General features: G+C 44.4%; 1 protein-coding gene across 1 annotated transcript in view; it reads right to left on the reverse strand.

Moving 5' to 3' along the window:
- Positions 1-22,179, reverse strand: part of GNB1 (G protein subunit beta 1) — a 74,500-nt gene that overhangs the window by 23,667 nt on the left and 28,654 nt on the right. The window lies entirely within an intron of this gene.

Below are 22,179 nucleotides of genomic sequence, written 5' to 3' on the forward strand. Positions count from 1 at the left end.
CTACAAATCAGAGCATCTTTCTTCAGCATTCATGAGAACTCACAGGGTGTCTACCAAGGGCTGGGTTAATAATTACTATAATTCACTCGCTTTGTACAAGGACGATGTCTAACAGACTACTCAAAAAGATGGTGCTGGGCTGAAAAGACAAGAGACTGTTAAGAAGCACTTGCCATGATGATGTGGGTCTCACCAAGCACCTAAAAGGGACACTAGAGCCGTGCCCACCCGGTCCCCTGGGGGCAGTTAGGCCAGGAAATGGGGTACAGTGGTCAGGGCCGCAAAGCCATGCTGTGACACCCAGGTGCCAGAGGCTCACAGAGCAAAACCCTAAAGGGCACAGCCTCCCTTCCAGGGACACTGCGCTCTCCACCAGGATCCTTGCAGGTAGGGGCCAGATAAAGCTCAGTACGGGGAGACCTGGCCACTCAGGCCCCACCCCGAGGGACACTTCCTGAACTATCCAAACAAATCCATCCTGTGAAGAGAGACTCATCTCCCAGGGGTATGTCGCGGTGGAGGCTGCACTTCTGACGAAGAACATCGCTGTGAAGTCGGCCATAAATACGACCGCGCACCACAAAGCTGATGACGGAATCACCAACAGTTTTTATACTGATATATCACCAACATCTTTCAACCACTTAGGAACACAATCAGCTCCCACACACAGCTTACACAAGGGCCTCTGTAACCTATGTGAATACACAGGGATAACTTTCCATCACAGATTTTGTGTAAAAGTCACAGGGTCAAGAGCTCAGATACGAGATATTTAATAAGTACTTTCATTTTCCTGAGTTTATTTTCCTGAGACTGAAACATGTGGGGAACAATCCGCAAGACCCAGGCAGCAGACCGCAGAGTTCCTCATCTGGACGAGCTTCCCTGTGCCGCACAGAAGAACTGACAGAAACCCTTCCATGGCATGTACTATGGATGTTTGATGTGCGTTCACTGATGAAAACAAAAACGTCCTTCCCATTAAAAAGCACACTACGGAAGTATGAGTGAGTCCTGGGTTCCTGCTCTCACCTGCACCCTCAGGCCCACGTTGCAATGTAGCGCATTCGGTCAGCAGGCCAGGCAGGGCGAGGTGAGCGCGGGGCCTCCAGAGGGAGCGTCAGGTCGCCAGCGCTGCCCTCAGAGAAGTCCGCAGGACTGTGGGGCCCGTGAGCTGCAGCACCGTAGAGGCAGCGTGCTGCCCCGGACCTCTAGGAAGGCGACACCCAGTGAGTTTGAGGGCCCTTCTGGACCAGGACAGAACTTCCAAGGGCAGCTACTTCCTGGGTGCTGTGAGCATGCAGAGGGCTCCACTGGGGCCCCTGAACAAGGTGCACGCTCCCAGCCTTGGGGGGCTGTGCTGCAGGCCGCTTACCCAGGCCAGGGCAGGGTGAATTCTCCACTCTTCACGCATAAACTCTAAGGAGTGTGATCCATGAATATTAACATGTTAAATAATAACAGTGCCAAGAGAATACAAAGTAATTCTTAAAATAGAGGCTGTGCTGTGTTGTCTGAGCTCATGCACAGCCCTGCATCCTTTCTGCTGGCCCAGGCAGCAGACTGGCACACCCTGTATTTCATGTGATCACACTTGATCACGCAGCTAACTGCAGAGCTGGCATTCTTTCACCCCAACCCCCAACATGAGAGAATTATTCTTAATCTGTGAAGAAGCTACCTCATTCAACCCTCCCAAGGTCAGTGAGAAGAATGTAACAGCTAAGGGAGTCAGGAGTCATTAGGGGCCAAATTCAATTTTAATCACATACAACTTTTAATTCACTTACCACATGTCAAAAGTTACCAAGCTACACATTGAAATTTGTACATTTTACTGTATATGCCATCTTATATATAAAAAAAAAAAAACTAAGGTAAGTTTTAAAGTAAACTAGTTCTTCAGGTCCATTTGGTCAAGAGGGAGCACCTTCTGGGTCTTGCCTTAAAGACGTCAATTCCAATATTCAGTGGGTAACTTCTGAGATCTTAGATTTAAGTATTTCCTTTATTTAGCTTTTTTTAAAAATATGTATGTGATAATCACCCACCGGTATTGCTTTAAACTGGAGAAATGAATTTATGGAAAACCTAAGTATCTTTAAAATGAGAAGTTCCACTTTACTCTGTCACTGCACAAAATTTCAGAATAACACCAACACTTGGTGACTGTAATCTTCAATGATGAGAAGGGAACAAAACCAGATCTATTTCTCTCCCATCAGCAGACAGCATAAATCAGTATCGCTTTTTGATTATAGGTCCCTCTATAATCAGTGCCCACATTTGAGTCTCAAGGGACTCAAAATCCACATTTGTTAATTTTTAAGAAAAACGGTATTCCTATTTCTACTAGTAATAAAAATAGTGTCCTGTAAGATCCTGTCTAATCTGTGTAGATGGTCTGGTAAGACAGAGAAACCTACCAGACCCTTAACTGCTTTAATTATACTCTCTAATCTCCAAGTCAGAGGTGTATTTTCTAAAACCAAATCTGGAAAAGAGGATTTTACGGACAGACTTACATTGGTGAAGGGACAGCCAGGGTGTCCGGCATGATGGCCTCTCTGTCACCTGGTGGGCATGTGGGCTTCACCCTGAGCGGCACGGTCCGGGGCCACCAGGATGTGGGGGCGCACACAAGCAAAGAAGGATGCCCCCTTCACCCTGAGCACACAGGCCCTGAGCCGGCCCACAGGCTGGGTGTGGGGAGCTGGGACAGTGCTACTGTCACAGAAATCCAGGCCACTGCTGTCCCCCAGGAGAAACCAGCACCCCACAGACAAGGAGCCCGGTGCCCCAACACAGAGAACAACTGACAGCAGACAAAAACCTTTCTATTCCCACAAAGAAGTTCACTCCACATGCTCTTTGGAGAAGATGCAGTAAATGAAATGAACAAGGTACAGAACAGTGTATAAAGTGATGATGTGTACTTTTTTGTGTATACAGAAAGCGCAGATATCTATCTAACATAAGCAATCTTCATACACACAAGAAAATGTTAATGGTGGTTATTTCTGAATAAACAAAGGCATAGTGTGAGCTAATTTTTTCTTTTTTCAAAAAAGTTAACAGGTTATTCCAGCTCTGGAACCAAGAAGCATTCACACTTTTAAATTTGTACTTTTCAGTTTAAAAAACAGCTAGCTGATGTTAATGTCTTACTGGAGGAACTGTAACATCTCTAAGAACAGTAACGAAGCCAATATAAAAACCCAGAAAAATGCCTGTCATATGGCAAATGAAAAATAAATTTGTGTGTAGTCATTTTGGCTATTTTAGAAAAACATAATTGGTTTTAAAAGCGACATTTAAAAAAGACTAAAAGCATTTTACTTGGAATCACTGGTCTTATCTTTCTTTTCATTTCCCATGTGGTAACACAGTTTATACTACTTTAATAATTTTAAAATGAACGTACACTTTAAAGCTTTACTTACATTTAATCACCTTGCTTGCTTTTCTCTTCACTATCCTTAGTCCCCCAAAGCCTTCTGGAAACCCCACCATCAGGTTTACACGGCCTGGGTTCCTTCTCTCCTCGGGCCAAAGCCACAGGTAAGCTCTGACCATGCTGACTCAGCACGGTCATGGTTTAATCCAGTAAGACAGGGCCATGGAGAGCCTGCGTGTCCTCCTCTATGACCCACATCTGCCATCAGCTTTCATTCAGACTTCTGTGTTGGAAATACTTTTCACAGAAACTTAAAAAACTTAAAAGCAAGTATGTGAAGTGACGTGGCCCTACTTTGGATTATATCCAACATCTTCGTCAATCCAAGAGTTAACACAATTTTGTTATCCAAATATTTCACATTTGCAATGTAATGTGCCTCCGGAGGCACCCATTACTTGATGATAACTGTAGCACATGCCCTCTAGTCAAGGGCACTTCGGTGTGTCCTTGCAGCCACAGCAACAAGACTCAGGCTCAAGTCTGCTAATGACAGTATGGGGAGATGGTATAAAGAAGAATTTCAAGTTCTGGCTTTGCCACAATACAAGCAAGGAAAGTAACTTTCACCAAATCACTTTTCACTCTGGTCTGTTTACTGCAAAGTGGAAATGGTGTTACCTACATCACAGGATCGAAATATAGATCCCACGTGACAGCTGGACATGCTCCGTCAGCTTCCTTCCAGTGATTAACCGGCAAGGCACACCTTTCCAGAAGCAGCTGCAAGGCACCCAGTGTGGCTCCCAGACGTCAGCCACGGGGGGCACGTCCTTGGGCCACCTGGGCTGGGACTTGGCAGCGGCACCTCTGAGGTCCTAAGCCTAAACTAGCCCTACGCTGAGCATCCAGTGCCACCAGGGGAAGGAGCCTCCTGACGGCTCAGCTGCACCAGCACCACGCCTCACCTCTGAGACGAAGTGGCACTCGAAGGAGTTTACACGGGGAACTCAAGCCTATTTCACCGGCTTTTCTCCTTTTATTTCCCCAGTCTGAGTTAATCTACAAAACCAAGGCAGTGTGGATCCACACTGCAAGCACAAAGTGCGGAGCCCCGCATCCTGCACACTGTTCCAACATCACATGAATAGCACGGGGCCACAGGGCAAGGACCCCATGTCTGTACAGGTGGCACTGCTGAAGCAGGTGGACCCCACCCCCCGCCACGGCCTTCCCAGCCCTTAAAGGTATATGCTGACATGCTTGAGAGTACCACACTGTCTGAGAACGGCTTCAGAACAACCAACGAGGAGGGAAGCAGGTGAGGGTGCACAACACAAGATTGGCTGCAAGCTGCTGACTGCTCTGGTTTGGTGATGGAGTCTCTCAAACTATTCGTTAAAATTTTGTACATATTTCATTTTCCATTAAAATAGTCTTCAAAAATGTTAGAGACTTTGGATCTTTATTCAATATGTACAGACTACCTAGAGAAAATCTGAATATGGGTATTCGATGACATGGAGGGAGGGGTTGCTGACCTTTTTGTTCAGCGTCCTAACAGGACTCAAGTCCTTCACTGCTAGAAATACTTCTTACTTCTAAGTGAAGACGCAACCCTAGGATTTGCTTTGAAATGGAGGGACAGGGAAAAGAGGAGAGGAGATTTTTAAAAACTGGCAAAATTCTGTAAATGTTGGAGCCAAGTGATTACATTATACTCTGCTTTTTATCTGTATTTTCTTAATACATGTTTTTTTGGCATTATTAATATACAATTACATGAGGAACATTATGTTTACTAGACTCCCCCCTTTACCAAGTCCCCCCAACAAACCCCATTACAGTCACTGTCCATCAGCGTAGTAAGATGCTGTACAATCACTACTTCTCTGTGTTGCACAGCCCTCCCCGTGCCCCCCCCCACAATATACATGCTAATTGTAAGGCCCCCTTTCTTCTCCACCCTCCTTATCGTTCCCTTCCCACCCACCCTCCCCAGTCCCTTTCCCTTTGGTAACTGTTAGTCCTTTCTTGGATTCTGTGATTCTGCTGCTGTTTTGTTCTTTCAGTATTTCCTTTGTTCTTATGCTCCACATATGAGTGAAATCATTCGGTACTTGTCTTTCTCTGCCTGGCTTATTTCACTGAGCATAATACCCTCCAGCTCCATCCATGTTGTTGCAAATGGTAGGATTTGTTTTCTTTTTATGGCTGAGTAATATTCCATTGTGTATGTGTACCACATCTTCTTTATCCATTCATCTACTGATGGACACTTAGGTTGCTTCCATTTCTTGGCTATTGTAAATAGTGCTGCGATAAACATAGGGGTGCATCTGTCTTTTTCAAACTGGGCTGCTGCACTCTTAGGGTAAATTCCTAGAAGTGGGATTCCTGGGTCAAATGGTGTGTCTATTTTGAGCTTTATGAGGGAACCTGCATACTGTTTTCCACAATGATTGAACTAATTTACATTCCCACCAGCAGTGTAGGAGGGTTCCCCTTTCTCCACACCCTCGCCAACATTTGCTATTGTTTGTCTTTTGGATGGTGGCCATCCTAACTGGTGTGAGGTAATATCTCATTGTGGTTTTAATTTGCATTTCTCTGATGACTAGCAATGTGGAGCATCTTTTCATGTGAATTTCTTCTTTGGAGAACTGTCTGTTAAGCTCCTCTGCCTGTTTTTTAATTGGACTGTTCGCTTTTTGTTTGTTCAAGCGCATGAGCTCTTTATATATTTTGGATGTCAACCCTTTATCAGATCTGTCATTTATGAATATATTCTCCCATACTGTAGGATGCCTTTTGGTTCTATTGATGGTGTCCTTTCCTGTACAGAAGCTTTTCAGCTTGATATAGTCCCACTTGTTCATTTTTGCTTTTGTTTCCCTTGCCCAGGGAGATATGTTCATGAAGAAGTCATTCATGTTTATGTCCAAGAGATTTTTTGCCTATGTTTTTTTCTAGAGTTTTATAGTTTCATGACTTACATTCAGGTCTATGATTCATTTTGAATTTACTTTTGTGTATGGGGTTAGACAGTGATCCAGTTTCATTCTCCTACATGTAGCTGTCCAGTTTTGCCAGCACCATCTGTTGAAGAGACTGTCATTTCCCCATTGTATGTCCATGGCTCCTTTGTCGTATATTAATTGACCATATATGTTTGGGTTAATGTCTGGATTCTCTATTCTGTTCCACTGGTCTGTGGCTGTTTTTGGGCCAGTACCAAATTTTCTTGATTACTGTGGCTTTGTAGTAGAGTTTGAAGTTGGGGAGCGATATCCCCAACTTATTGATTTTTTTTTAATTTTCTTATTTTGGTATCATTAATCTACAATTACATGAAGGACATATGTTTACTAGGCTCCCCCCTTCAACAAGCCCCCCCCACATACGTCTTCACAGTCACTGTCCATCAGCACAGTAAGATGCCATAAAATCACTGCTTGTCTTCTGTGTTGCACAGCCCTCCCCGTGCCCCCCCACACACTATACATGCTAATCATAAAGACCCCTTGCTTTTCTCCGCCCTTATCCCTCCCTTCCCACCCATCCTCCCCAGTCCCTTTCCCTTTGGTAACTGTTAGTCCATTCGTGGGTTCTGTGATTCTGCTGCTGATTTGTTCCTTCAGTTTTCCTTTGTTCTTATACTCCACATATGAGTGAAATCATTTGGTACTTGTCTTTCTCCACCTGGCTTATTTCACTGAGCATAATACCCTCTAGCTCCATCCATGTTGTTGCAAATGGTAGGATCTGTTTTTTTCTTACAGCTGTGTAATATTCCACTGTGTATATGTACCACATACATATACACAGTGTAGGAGGGTTCCCCTTTCTCCACAACCTCGCCAACATTTGTTGTTGTTTGTCTTTTGGATGGTGGTCATCCTAACTGGTGTGAGGTGATATCTCATTGTGGTTTTAATTTGCATTTCTGATGACAAGTGATGTGGAGCATCTTCTCATGTGTTTGTTGGCCATCTGAATTTCTTCTTTGGAGAACTGTCTATTCAGCTCCTCTGCCCATTTTTAATTGGATTATTTGCTTTTTGTTTGTTGATGTGTGTGAGCTCTTTATATATTTTGGATGTCAACCCTTTATCAGATCTGTCATTTATGAATATGTTCTCCCATACTGTAGAATACCTTTTTATTCTATTGATGGTGTCCTTTGTTCTACAGATGCTTTTCAGATTGATATAGTCCCACTTGTTCATTTTTGCTTTTGTTTCCCTTGCCTAGGGAGATATGTTCAAGAAGAGGTCACTCATGTTTATGTCTAAGAGATTTTTTGCCTATGATTTTTTCTAAGAGTTTTATGGTTTCATGACTTACGTTCAAGTCTTTGATCCATTTCGAATTTACTTTTGTGTATGGGGTTAGACAGTGATCCAGTTTCATTCTCTTACATGTAGCTGTCCAGTTTTGCCAGCACCATCTGTTGAAGAGACTGTCATTTCCCCATTGTATGTCCATGGCTCCTTTATCGAATATTAATTGACCATATATGTTTGGGTTAATGTTTGGAGTCTCTGTTCTGTTCCACTGGTCTGTGGGTCTGTTCTTGTGCCAGTACCAAATTGTCTTGATTACTGTGGCTTTGTAGTAGAGCTTGAAGTTGGGGAGTGAGATCCCCCCCCACTTTATTCTTCCTTCTCCGGATTGCTTTGGCTATTAGGGGCCTTTGGTGGTTCCATATGAATTTTTGAACTATTTGTTCCAGTTCATTGAAGAATGCTGTTGGTAATTTGATAGGGATTGCATCAAATCTGTATATTGCTTTGGGCAGGATGGCCACTTTGATGGTATTAATTCTTCCTAACCAGGAGCATGGGATGAGTTTACATTTGTTAGTGTCCTCTTTAATTTCTCTTAAGAGTGGTCTTGTAGTTTTCAGGGTATAGGTCTTTCACGTCCTTGGTTAGGTTCATTCCTAGGTATTTTATTCTTTTTGATGCTATTGTGAATGGAATTGCTTTCCTGATTTCTCTTTCTCTTAGTTCATTGTTAGTGTACAGGAAAGCCACAGATTTCTGTGTGTTAATTTTGTATCCTGCAACTTTGCTGAATTTCAATATTAGTTCTAGTAGTTTTGGAGTGGAGTCTTTAGGGTTTTTTATGTACAATATCATGTCATCTGCAAATAGTGACAGTTTGACTTCTTCTTTACCAATCTGGATTCCTTGTATTTCTTTGTTTTGTCTAATTGCCGTGGCTAGGACCTCCAGTACTATGTTGAATAACAGTGGGGAGAGTGGGCATCCCTGTCTTGTTCCCAATCTCAGAGGAAAAGCTTTCAGCCTCTCACTGTTCAGTATGATGTTGGCTGTGGGTTTGTCATATATGGCCTTTATTATGTTGAGGTACTTGCCCTCTATGCCCATTCTGTTGAGAGTTTTTATCATGAATGAATGTTGAATTTTGTCGAATGCTTTTTCAGCATCTATGGAGATGATCATGTGGTTTTTGTCCTTCTTTTTGTTGATGTGGTGGATGATGATGATGGATTTTTGAATGTTGTACCATCCTTGCATCCCTGGGATGAATCCCACTTGGTCTTGGTGTATGATCCTTTTGATGTATTTTTGAATTCGGTTTGCTAATATTTTGTTGAGTATTTTTGCATCTAAGTTCATCAGGGATATTGGTCTGTAGTTTTCTTTTTTGTTGGGGTCTTTGCCTGGTTTTGGTATTAGGGTGATGTTAGCTTCATAGAATGAGTTTGGGAGTATTCCTTCCTCTTCTATTTTTTGGAAAACATTAAGGAGAATGGGTATAGGTCTTCTCTGTACATCTGATAAAATTCCGAGGTAAATCTATCTGGCCTGGCGGTTTTGTTCCTGGGTAGTTTTTTGATTACTGCTTCAATTTCTTTGCTGGTAATTGGTCTGTTTAGATTTTGTGTTTCTTCCTTGGTCAGACTTGGAAGGTTGTATTTTTCTAAGAAGTTGTCCATTTCTTCTAGGTTTTCCAGCTTCTTAGCATATAGATTTTCATAGTATTCTCTAATAATTCTTTGTATTTCTATGGGGTCTGTCGTGATTTTTCCTTTCTCGTTTCTGATTCTGTTGATGTGTGTTGATTGTCTTTTTCTCTTAATAAGTCTGTCTAGAGGCTTATCTATATTGTTTATTTTCTCAAAGAACCAGCTCTTGGTTTCATTCATTTTTTTTCTATCGTTTTATTCTTCTCAATTTTATTTATTTCTTCTCTCATCTCTATTATGTCCCTCCTTCTGCTAACTTTAGGCCTCATTTGTTCTTTTTCAAATTTCGATAACTGTGACATTAGACTATTCATTTGGGATTGTTCTTCCTTCTTTAAATGCTTGGATTGCTATATACTTTCCTCTTAAGACTACTTTTGCTGCATCCCACAGAAGTTGGGGATTTGTGTTGTCATTGTCATTTGTTTCCATATATTGCTTGATCTCTATTTTAATTTGGTCATTGATCCATTGATTATTTAGGAGCAGGTTGTTAAGACTCCATGTGTTTATGGGCCTTTTTGCTTTCTTTGTACAATTTAGTTCTAGTTTTATTCCTTTGTGGTCTGAAAAGTTGGTTGGTAGAATTTCAATCTTTTTGAATTAACTGAGGCTCTTTTAGTGGCCTAGTATGTGGTCTATTCTGGAGAATGTTCCATGTGCACTGGAGAAGAATGTGTATCCTGTTGCTTTTGGATGTAGAGTTCTGTAGATGTCTATTAGGTCCATCTGTTCTAGTGTGTTGTTCAGTGCCTCTGTGTCCCTACTTATTTTCTGTCTGGTGGATCTGTCCTTTGGAGTGAGTGGTGTGTTGATGTCTAAAATGAATGCATTTCATTCTATTTCCTTCTTTAGTTTTGTTAGTATTTGTTTCACATACGCTGCTGCTCCCGTGTTGGGTGCATATATATTTATAATGGTTATATCCGCTTGTTGGACTGACCCCTTTATCATTATGTAATGTCCTTCTTTATCTCTTGTGACTTTCTTTGTTTTGAAGTCTATTTTGTCTGATATGAGTACTGCAACACCTGCTTTTTTTTCTCCCTGTTTGCATGGAATATCTTTTTCCATCCCTTGACTTTTAGTCTGTGCATGTCTTTGGGTTTGAGGTGAGTTTCTTGTAAGCAGAATATAGATGGGTCTTGCTTTTTTTTTTTTTTTGAGAGGGCATCTCTCATATTCTCATATTTATTGATCAAATGGTTGTTAACAACAATAAAATTCTGTATAGGGGACTCAATGCACAATCATTAATCAACCCCAAGCCTGATTCTCAACAGTCTCCAGTCTTCTGAAGCATAACAAACAAGTTCTTACATGGAGAACGAATTCTTACATAGTGAATAAGTTCTTACATGGTGAACACTGCAAGGGCAGTCATCACAGAAACTTTAGGTTTTGATCATGCATCATGAACTATAAACAATCAGGTCAATTATGATTATTTGTTTGATTTTTATACTTGCTTTATATGTGAATCCCACATTTCTCCCTTATTATTGTTATTATTATTATTATTTTTTAATAAAATGCTGAAGTGGTAGGTAGATGCAAGATAAAGGTAGAAAACATAGTTTAGTGCTATAAGAGGGCAAATGTAGATGATCAGGTGTGTGCCTATAGCCTAAGTATTAATCCAAGCTAGACAAGGGCAACAAAACATCCACGGATGCAGAAGATTTCTATCAAAACAGGGGGGCTGAGGTTCTAAGCCTCACCTCTGTTGATCCCCAATTTCTCACCTGATGGCCCCCCTGCAACTGTGCCTGTCTTAGGTTGCTCCTCCCTTGAGGAATCTTACCCGTCTCTGGCTAACCAGTCATCTTCCGGGGCCATACAGGGAGATGTAAAGTTGGTAAGTGAGAGAGAAGCCATATTGTTTGAAAAGGTTAGCTTTTTACTTTTTTGCAGATTTATGCCCTGTGGCTTCTATGCCCAGCATTTGTCTTGAGGTATCTTTACCACTTGGAAGAATTATGATACTCGGTAATTTCAATATGAGGCACAAATTCTACTTAGGGGTTGTAATTATGAAGGAAGAAGAGAAGCTATAGAGGTAGCAGACGGAAGAAAACATGGGAGGACTGATTATTTCTTTGACATATCTTCTTGTAGTGTAACATAAGCATGTATAGGTTTTAAATTACTAATTAAATTGTGTACACACATTAACATAATAGGAATACAGCTACATAACCAAAGCAGACCTACAATTACCAGCCATCTCCAGTGAAACCAGGAAAACCAGTTAGGCAGCCTAGGCATTTGTATAAACTTATCAATGATATGATGGATATTGTCTAACTGAATTTGAATATTTTGAGAAAAATCAGACAAATTAAAACAACACATTCCTGGAAACTGTTCACATCCCATATGTTCTTTTAACAGTAGATAGTTTATAGTCACAAGATTTTGGAGCACTGCAACTTGCACTTCTCCTAATTCTTGGTTGAGTTCTGACAGTATAGATCCAGTCAAATTTGTTGTTTTACTGTTTGCACAGGCCAGCTGAGATATCTCCTTCTTCATTCCAATGGGGGTCTTGCTTTTTTATCCATTCTATTACTCTGTGTCTTTTGATTGGTGCATTCAGTCCATTTACATTTAGGGTGATTATTGAAAGATATGTACTTATTGCCATTGCAGGCTGTAGATTTGTGGTTACCAAAGGTTCAAGGTTAGCTTCTTTAGTATCTTACTGTCTAACTTAATTCACTTATTGAGCTGTTATGAACACTGGTGATTCTTTATCTCTCTCCCTTCTTATTCCTCTTCCTGAATTCTTTATATGTTAGGTGTTTTATTTTGTGCTCTTTTATGTTTCCTTTGACTGCTTTTGTGGGTAGTTGATTTTATTTTTTGCCTTTAGTTAGTATTGATTGTTCTGCTTTCTTTGCTGTGATTTTATTTTTTCTGGTGCCATCTATTTGGCCTTAGGGGTGCTCCCATCTAGAGCAGTCCCTCTAAGATACCCTGTAGAGGTGGTTTGTGGGAAGCAAATTCTCTCAACTTTCGCTTGTCTGGGAATTGTTTAATCCCGCCATCATATTTAAATGATAATCGTGCTGGATACAGTATCCTTGGTTCAAGGCCCTTCTGTTTCATTGCATTAAATATATTATGCCACTCTCTTCTGGCCCATGAGGTTTCTGTTGAGAAGTCTGATGATAGCCTGACAGGTTTTCCTTTGTAGGTGACCTTTTTTCTCTCTCTGGCTGCCTTTAATACTCTGTCCTTGTCGTTGCTCTTTGACATTTTAATCATGTGTGTTGGTGTTGTCCTCCTTGGGTCCCTTCTGTTGGGAGTTCTGTGCGCTTCCTTGGTTTGAGCCACTATTTCCTCCCCCAGTTTCGGGAAGATTTCAGCAATTATTTCTTCACATACACTTTCTATGCCTTTTTCTCTCTGTTCCTCTTCTGGTACCCCTATAATGCGAATATTGTTCCATTTGGATTGGTCACATAGTTCTCAATATTCTTTCATTCCTGGAGATCCTTTTATCTCTCCCTGTGTCAGCTTCTGTGCGTTCCTGTTCTCTGGTTTCTATTCCATTCACGGCCTCCTGCACCTCGTCCATTCTGCTTTTAAGTCCTTCCAGAGATTGTTTTATTTCTGTATTCTCCCTCCTTAGCTCTTGCATATTTTTCTGCAAGTCCATCAGCATGGTTATGACCTTTATTTTGAATTCTTTTTCAGGAAGATTGGTTAAGTCTATTTATCTCCCTAGGTTCCCTCTCAGGGGAAGATGTGCGTGTGATTCTGGTCTGGATCAAATTCTTCTGCCTTTTCACGGCGATAGAGGTAGTCGTGGGCAGCTGGCGCTTGTGTCAGCTGGGAGAACAAAGTCCCTTCCCGCTTGCTCCTCACCTTCCTCTCCTGGGAGAACGGTGACCTCTAGCGGCTTGTGCTGGGCAGCTGCACACAGACGGGGTCTCTGATTCTTGCCCCACCGCTGTGGAAGAAGCTCTGCTTGGCTGCTGTAGGCATGGCCGGCCTCAGGTGCTGCTCTGCTATGGCAGGGCCACGCTGGAGGGGGAACGGGCAGGAGGCTATTTATCACTGTGAGGGGCCTCAGAGCCGCACTGCCGCCCAGGTGGTTAGGGCGCCCAGAGTTCCCCGGGATTCCCAGCTGCTGAGCTGAGTGTCCCAGGACACTTCCGTCCAGCTGTGAGGCTCCTGGCCCTTTAAGACTTTCAAAAAGCACTCGCTTTTCTTTTGTCCCAGGGGAGCTGGCTGTGCGGACCCGCTTGCAGGTTTTACTGTTCCGTTTCTCTAGTATCCAGCACACTGCGCACTGTGTATCTGCGCTCTGGTGCAGATGATTAGGGCTGGGTGTTCAGCAGTCCTGGGCTCCCTCTCCCTCCCCGCTCTGACTCCTCTCCTCCCGCCAGGGAGCTGGGGTAGGGGTGGCACTCGCATCCCGCCGGGCCATGGCTTGTATCTTACCCCCTTCGTGAGGCACTGGGTTCTCACAGGTGTAGATGTAGCCTGGTTGTTGTCCTGTATCTTCTGGTCTCTCTTTTAGGGATAGTTGTATTTGTTGCATTTTCAAAAATATATATGGTTTTGGGAGGAGATTTCCGCTGCCCTACTCAGCGGCCATCTTGGCTCCGCCCTGATCTCAGTTAACAAAAAAAATCCTTAGAAATGCTTCAGGGACAATAGCCAAGATACAGAAACAACCTAAGTGTCCCTCTGTAGATGAATGGATAAAGAAGAGGTGGTACATATACACAATGGAATATTATTCAGCCATAAGAAGAAAACAGATCCTACCATTCACAACAACATGGATGGAGCTGGAGGACATTATGCTCAGTGAAATAAGCCAGGCAGAGAAAGACAAATGCCAAATAATTTCCCTCATTTGTGGAGTATAACAATGAAGCAAAACTGAAGGAACAAAATGGCAGCAGACTCAGAAACCCCAAGAACGAACTAGTGGTTACCAAAAGGGAGGGGTGGGGGAGGGCAGGTGGGGAGGGAGGGAGAAGGGGACTGAGGGGTATTATGTTTAGTACACATGGTGTGGGGGGATCACGGGGTGAACAGTGTAGCACAGAGAAGGGACATAGTGGATCTGTGGCATCTTGCTGCACTGATGGACAGTGACTGCATTGGGGTCTGGGTGGGGACTTGACAATATGGGTAAAAGTAGCAACCACATTGTTTTTTCATGTGAAACCTTCATAAGAGTGTATATCAATCATACCTTAATAAAAAATTTAAAAAAAAAACAAACACTTCAGGGAAAATACACCGAATTAAACTGAAAAGTACTGGGAGAAGGAGAGTTTAGATAATATTGTTACTAGAAAAATTACAGCAATAATATAAAAAAATCATTGCAACTCAGGAAGCTTGTACAGCAATCCCACCTGGACCTCCCCTGTCTGAATCTCACAGCCACACAGGCTGACTGCTACCTCAGCCCTGGTATGTCCACCCCATCCCACTCCTGCTGCCCCAGTGCCCCCACAGCCGTGGCCCCGGTGCCCAGAAGGCAGTATGGAGGAGCAGGCGCCCCAGCGGGGCCTTCTGACTTGCCTCACTCTGCACTGCAGCCTTAGTTCTTCTGAAATACTCTTGTTCTTCCCCAGAAACTAAGTTTCAAAGCACTTAAACATGCTTTTTTAATCTCTCCAAATGAAACTGCCAGGAAAGCCCACTTTGGAATGTTATGTTTCCCAGGTTACCACGTGCCTGCTGATTCAGGTCCCACATGGTGAGTCTGCACTCAAGCACACACACCTTGCCCCCAAGTTGGGAGAAGCATCAGGAGCTGAATGCTCCCAGGTGAACTGGGGGCTCTAAGGCATTTATCTAACAAAGTAGTTTTATTTTGGAATTGTGCTGCTTATGTTATATAGGCAAACATATTCTTTTCTGGCAATACAAGTGGGCATGGAAGGAAAACAGTTTGGTGGGTCCTAAAAAAGTTAACCACAGATTTACCACATGACCCAGCAATTCAGGTCCTCCTAGGTCTCTGCCCCGAAGGACTGAAAACAGGGCCTCAATGCCCACATGTATGTTCACTGCAGCACCGTTCACAAGGGGAAAAGGTGGCAGCCGCCTGAATATCTACCACTGGGTGAATGGTAAGAAAAAGGCAGCCGCACAGTAGAACAGTCTTGGCCGTAAGGACTGAAGGATTGACACGCTACAGTGTGGATGATCCTTGAAAACACACCACGGTGAAGAAGCCGGACACAGAAGACCACATACTGTGTGACTTCCTCTGCAGAGCTGCCCAGAGCAGGCAAAACCACAGACAGAACGCAGGGCAGCCGGCACTGTGTGTGCGTGCACGTGTGATCAACAGCTGCCCAATGGGCAAAGGGTTCCCCTGAGGGATGGATGTTCTGGAGCTAGAAGGGGGGATGGCTGCACAACACTGCAAATGTGCTAAATGCCATGGAGTTGTTCACCTTAAACTTATTAGTTTTGCATTATGTGGATTTGACCTCAATAAGGTGGAGAGGCAAGAAAAAGTGCAAGGGCGGTTAAAAACAAAGCAAAGGCAGTAGGCGTGGAGGCGGAGCTCAGTCAGTGAATCGGTGCAAACTAGGGCGTCCTCACAGATCCTGCAAGGGCGCTCGGAAGCACGCACCAAGGCTCCGCGGAAGTACTGAGTGTAAGAGCAGGAACTTTGAGCCTCAGGGCAGCTGGCATTTGAGGTTGGACCATTGCCGTGGCAGGGCCATCTTGTTCGCCACAGTACTCAGCAGCATCCCGCCTGTGCCCCCTAGATGCAACAGCACCCTTTCCCAGCAATGGCACCCTAAAATGCCTCGATACCACCTGATAGCCCTGGGGGGCAGTATCGCTTGGAGAGATGCTCCTTTAACTGTCACAATCACCACAGGGTCTCAGATACAAACCTTTTCAGGTATTCCACATCAGGACACAGGCAAGGAAAAACAAAAAGTCAGAAAATGTCATAGTTTGCTCTAAGTCAAATGCCTCCCTGATTGCCTGTGGCTCAAGGCATGAAACAAAGTTAAAGTTCCCTATTCTTTGGGGGCCAACTTGTCGGAGCAGCTCCCCACAGGGCCGCGGAGGCAGCCCACTGGCAGGAGACGGTGGGAGATGCTCTCAGGCTCCGAGCAGCAGGTGGCACCGGGGGCCCGACCACCTCTAGGCCCCACAGCGGAGCCAAGGGGAGGTGTTCCTGGCCAGTCAGGAGGAAAAACAGTCTTAGCAGCGCGAGGCAGGGAGCCCGCAGGAACCTCCAGAGCCCGGCCACAGGGGCGCTGCCGCAGGGTGGGATGGCGGGTGGCACGAGGGTGCGCTGAGACCCTCTGTTTCACCTTTTTAGAACTCAACCTATGAGGGAAGTTGGAGGACAAAGGAAGATAGTGACATAAAATCCAAGAAAAAGCCTAAACAGTTTTAGACCCATTTTTAGCCAAAATTTAAAATATTCAAAATAAAATTCAAATTGTCTACTTAACAGAGTAAATATTAATGTATCATCAATTTTATGAGCAAACCAAACATTTTTAATATTCCAAATGAGCAGCTCCTCACCACCACGTGAAAACACAGCTCGTAGGATACCCTCCAGTGCTGCAGCCTGCGGGCAGGCCCAGCCCTGCCGTCCTCCCATCTCCCACACGCAGTCTGCCCATGGCCACAAGAAGCTTGCCCCCTCCCCACCCCGGGAGGGCCGGACCTCGCCCCCAGCCTTGCCTCTGGCTCTGCTTCCACATGGTCTTGGACATCTACCCAATCCCATGGCTTTGTTTTAAGTGACTTATGGGCCAAATCCCCTGAACATCCATTCACTCAACAAATAGATTTCAATACCTATAATGTAAGATAGCATGTGAGACTCTGAAAACACGAGTCAACAAAACAGGCAGGGTTAGCTGCCCACAAGGGTCTTACAGTCCAGCGGACAAGGCATGAAAATTATTCTACAATGCCCGGAGGAGAGAAGAGAGGGACTCTACCAATACAAATTAAAGTGATACAAGTCAGGAAGGGCAGGCGTCATATGGGCCTGTGGCCAATCGGGCAAAATCCTGGGAATACCCTCGCAGCACAACCTGCACCACAGGCAGCCAAGCCAGGACAGGGTTCCAGGCTTGGCAGGCAGAGCGGAGGCAGAGCGTGCAGCTCTGGGGTCGGGATCGGGTGGTGCCCTGGACTTACCTCCCAGGCAGAACAGACAGGCCACCAGACAAGAGGCGGGGCTGTGAGTGACTCCGAGCCACTCTCCACAACCAGACACCATGGCTCACTGGCCAAGGTGGGTCTGTTTCCATGGATCATTAGGTTAAAATCCTTACAGCTGAATCCCAAAGATGGAATTGGTTATTAAAAGATTACATACTTTTTTAAAGCTCTTGATAAAATCTACTGAGCTTGTTTTGACTCTACAGAGTTAATTTGGCAATGTTCAATACCACTGATGAACTTCTCTGTACATGTTCTAGCACACTGAGGTTTTAGGTATTAAATAGTAATGTTTGAGTGAGTATTGTTATTTAGTATTTCTCAAAATCTAAAAACAGAATCCTCTTGAGACATACCTAACGAATTTCTTTACCAGCTGCATTAAAACCAAGCAAGGGTGCCCTTGTCGGGCATGACTTCTTCAGCACCAACCTGGACAGAACATGCTCACATGTATGGAGCTACCTGGGCCTCTGAGCTCCAGAGCCAGACCAGGGTAGACACATGGCCATTGATGAGTCTTTATCCCGTTCGGTGTGACAATCTTGTTTTACCATAGATAGGCCTTAAGGTGTCTGGCTGTAAGCCCTACTGGGATCCTGTGCATGTGACATACACGTCAGTTTACCTTTCTAAACCCCAAAGAAGGCTGACCGCCTGGGCGCAGCCAGCCTGAGTTCTGCATGAAGGCCTGGGGAACCAGAAGGGACAGACTGCTCACATCTGAATGACTCCCCAGTGCAAAGGCATTCTGGACACGCAGGATGTGCCCACGGGCCCCAGTCAAATTTTGGGCAATCTGTGGGCGAAAGGGACTAGTAACAATACTAGGAGACACCCTACAGGGAAAAGAAATGGACATGCAAGTACACAGTAACAATAAATCAAACAGAAAGAAACAAGAGGAAAAGTAAAGCTTTTCTTTACAAAGAAATTCAAGCAAGTGTAGAAGGAGCAGCAGACTTAGAAAAGCACCTCTGGGCCCTCAGAAGTAGGAACACAAGCAGGCAAAGATCACCAACTGATGCCAGAGCCAATGGGTGAAGTACCTTAAGTTACAAGGTACACGGTCTGAAAGTACCACTATAGGTTATTTCTTAATTACAAAAAGGAAACACTATTACAATTAAGGGAGCTGGTGGACGTCACCTCAATCAGCAGACTCATTTAGCACTACCAACAGGGAACAAACCAACATGCAGTACCTCGAGATGCAATGAAACGGGAAGCTTAGGTCGCCTGGGGAGCCCTGTTACCTGACTCCAATCGTGAGGAAACCTTCATAAAAATCCAGGATGTGAGACATTAAAAGACACTGGCCTGAACTCTTAAAAAATGCCAATGTTATGACAGACAAAAAGGAGCAAGGCTGCTCAAGAGGCAGGGAGCCCAGGAGACCTACGTGAACACAGCAGATGAACGAACACGACTAGATCCTGAATGCAGAAGAGGACATGAAGACATCTGGGGGGTAACTGAAGAAATCTAGACATGGACTTGGACTAGGAATCACTGAGCCAATGTTAAAGTTCTGAGGTGTAGTGATGCCCGTGTGGATGTGTAAGAGAACATCCTGTTCTCAAGCCAGTCGCCAGCTGCGTGGCCAGGAGTCAGGATGTCCACAAGTTTCACCAGAAAGAACACAGGGAGAGAAACGTAGAAGCAAAATCCTGCCCCCCAAGTTACATGCTACTGAATCTTGGTGAAGGTTCAGAATGTTCTGAACTATTCTTTCAAGTTTCTGTATCTTTCAGTTATTCAAAATTAAAAGCAGGGGGAAAGGGGAACACCAAGGTCAATAAGGGGCAAGTATAAATTTTTTTAAAAATATGCTCTTGAAATCACTGAGCAAAAGATGGAACGACTTGAAGATACAGTGCACTATGATTTTTAGGGGTGTACTTTCAAAAACGGATGAATTAATGTTTCATTTAAAATCTTCATATTTAATTTTTTCATTCTAACTGTTAAATTTAACAGCTTAGTTTGTGGGGGGGGACTTGGTGGTGGGGGGAGTCTAGTAAACATAATGTTCCTCATGTAATTGTAGATTAATGATACCAAAAAAAAAATTTAACAGCTTAAATGTTATTTTCCCTAGACTGGCTAGAGGTTTATCAATTTTATCCTTTGAAAGGACTGATTTTCAGTTTCAATGGTCTTCTCTTTGTTTCTGTTTTCAATTTCATTTACTTCTGCTCATTTTTCATCTTCTGCTTGCTTTGAATTCAATGTGCTCTTGCAGTTTCTTAAGGTACAGTCTTAGATTGGTGAGCTCTTTTCTGTTTTCTATAGTAAGCATTTAATTCCATAAACTTCCCTATAAACACTACTTTCACTAGGCCTCACACATGTTGATAGGTTTTGTTTTCTCTTTCATTCAAACAAAATTATCTCCAAATTTCCCTTATGATGTCATCTTTGACTTAATTTCCAAATATATGGGGATTCCCATATAGTGTTCTGCTACTGACTTCTAATTCAATTCTACCACAATCACACTTACTTTAAAGCCCCAGCCGAGCTGCAACAACATCCGGGTCATTGCGGGTCATCTCTGAGTCTGCTTCCATTCATGTGTTTATTCCTTGGCAACTGGGCACTTTTTGTGTATCTCATAATTTTTGGCTGAGTACCAGAGAGGAACAGAAACCAAAGTAAACAGTATTCATGCCCAGAAGCAGGCACACATCTTCCTGCGCTGGACTGTCTGTGTAGAGGGCAAGGTCCATCCAGCCTCTGCAGAGTGTTTGGGTCAGATGATCCTTGGCGCACCACAGCCTGTTCTCATTTCTATACCGTAAGCTGCCCTCACCTTCATGGTGCCAGAGTATCTTTCTCAAAAATTACTGGCCAACAAAATGTGCTTCTCTCACACATGCTGCAAGCTGAAAGCGAGACAAAAAAGCAAAAGCACCCAACTTCTGCTCAAAATTCAAATTCCCATGAAGATGAAAAGAACTCTGCAGGATGAACCTTCACTTTATTTCTGGCAGGGAGGTGAGTGGGCCGTGGGGAAAAGCCAACATACTGCTATGGAACACAGAGGATGACCCAAGTCCATGCCTGCGCTGCATGCGCCCACAGGCCTTCAGCTCGTTCTCTGGGGGAGAGCACGCCTTGCCCCACAGCCCCTCTGCCTCTGAGAGCCCAGAGGCTCCATGCAAAGTCTTTGGAGCGTCTGTACAAACTTTCACCTGCCTGTACAACAAAGTCAGGCAGTTAACTCACAGGGCGACACACTGACAATCTCCTGTTTTCACCACCTCATTCTTGAGCCTTGGGAAAGTGAAGGAACAGACTGCAGCGGCTGTTGCAACCGCCGAGTGTGAGATAAACTCAGCCACGTGTTAAGGGACCCAGGGGACCCAGGAGTGCGTCTGGACCTGTGATGGCTCCTATGTGAAATAGCTCTGGCTAGCCCTACCTGCTGAACAATACATTTCTAAACATGTTGAAAGTCTTTAAAAAAAAAAACCCATCTCACTGTGGTTTCCACATGGGACACAGCAAATCTTTTAGGGAAAATTGACACTGGGAATTCTTCATTTTTTTTTCAGAAGTGGGCCGAGCAGGCCACGTGTCCTGAAAGGATCTGCTGACTACCCCCCCCCCCCACTTAGTTTCTACTGAGGTGAGCAGTACAAATTCTGCAATAAAAACGGAACTTGCCATCAGGCACAGCCAGAGCTATGGACTGACTGTTCAGCATGTTTTTGGGCAAGAACTAGGGAAATACTTCGACGTGGAAAAGCATACAGGAACAGCACACTCAGCCCAGCTCTGAGCACTCAAAACCAGACAGAAGCAGGGGACACGACTCCCCCAGCGGCTGAACGTGGCCAAGCCCAGGGTAGCCGAGCACCAACCACACCCCAGGAAAGGCGCGGCCGGCCACAGAGCGCCAGAGACAGTGAGGCTCCAGGGCTCCCAGGTTGAAGACAGACCCCCCCCTCCCACCCCACCCCTGGCATCAGCAGCGCTGACCTACCTGCCCCTCAGCAGTTTCAGTCCCCAGAGTTGCGAGGATGGAGAGCCAAGCCCTGAAATGGCCCCAAGGGTAACTGTACTGGACAGTCACCAAGTGCGGGCTGAGTACAGCCACAAGGCCGAGAAGCCATCCGACGGGACCTCCCCTCAAGGGGAAGCTAGGAAGGACCCCATCCACAGCTCAGGGGCCCAGAGCAGACTTATTCTCTGCTCTGTCCTGGTCTGGCCCTTGCTGGCACCTGACTGGGTCGTCAGATGCTCTCTGACATGGGTGTGATGCTCTGAACTAGCAACCCTTCTGGGAAGGTCTTGTCCCTGTGGCACCCAGGGGACCGGTGCTGCTCTAAGCCTCAAGGAAGCCTTAGGAGGGCACCCCTGTGTTAGAGGTGAGCTACCAAACTCGACTTTTTAAGTACAACTGGAAAAGATACAGCTAAAATTATTTTTAATCAACAATAAAATTTATCAGGTGCTTGTCACACGCCAGATGCTATAGTGCTAATTATTTCATATGCATCACCTGACTAATGCCTCAGAAATGCAATGAGGTATGTACTGTTATCATCACTCCTTATAATTTTAATTCTACAAAATTACAGAA

Source organism: Manis javanica, chromosome 4 (assembly GCF_040802235.1).
Source record: "Manis javanica isolate MJ-LG chromosome 4, MJ_LKY, whole genome shotgun sequence".
NCBI classification, from domain to species: domain Eukaryota; kingdom Metazoa; phylum Chordata; class Mammalia; order Pholidota; family Manidae; genus Manis; species Manis javanica.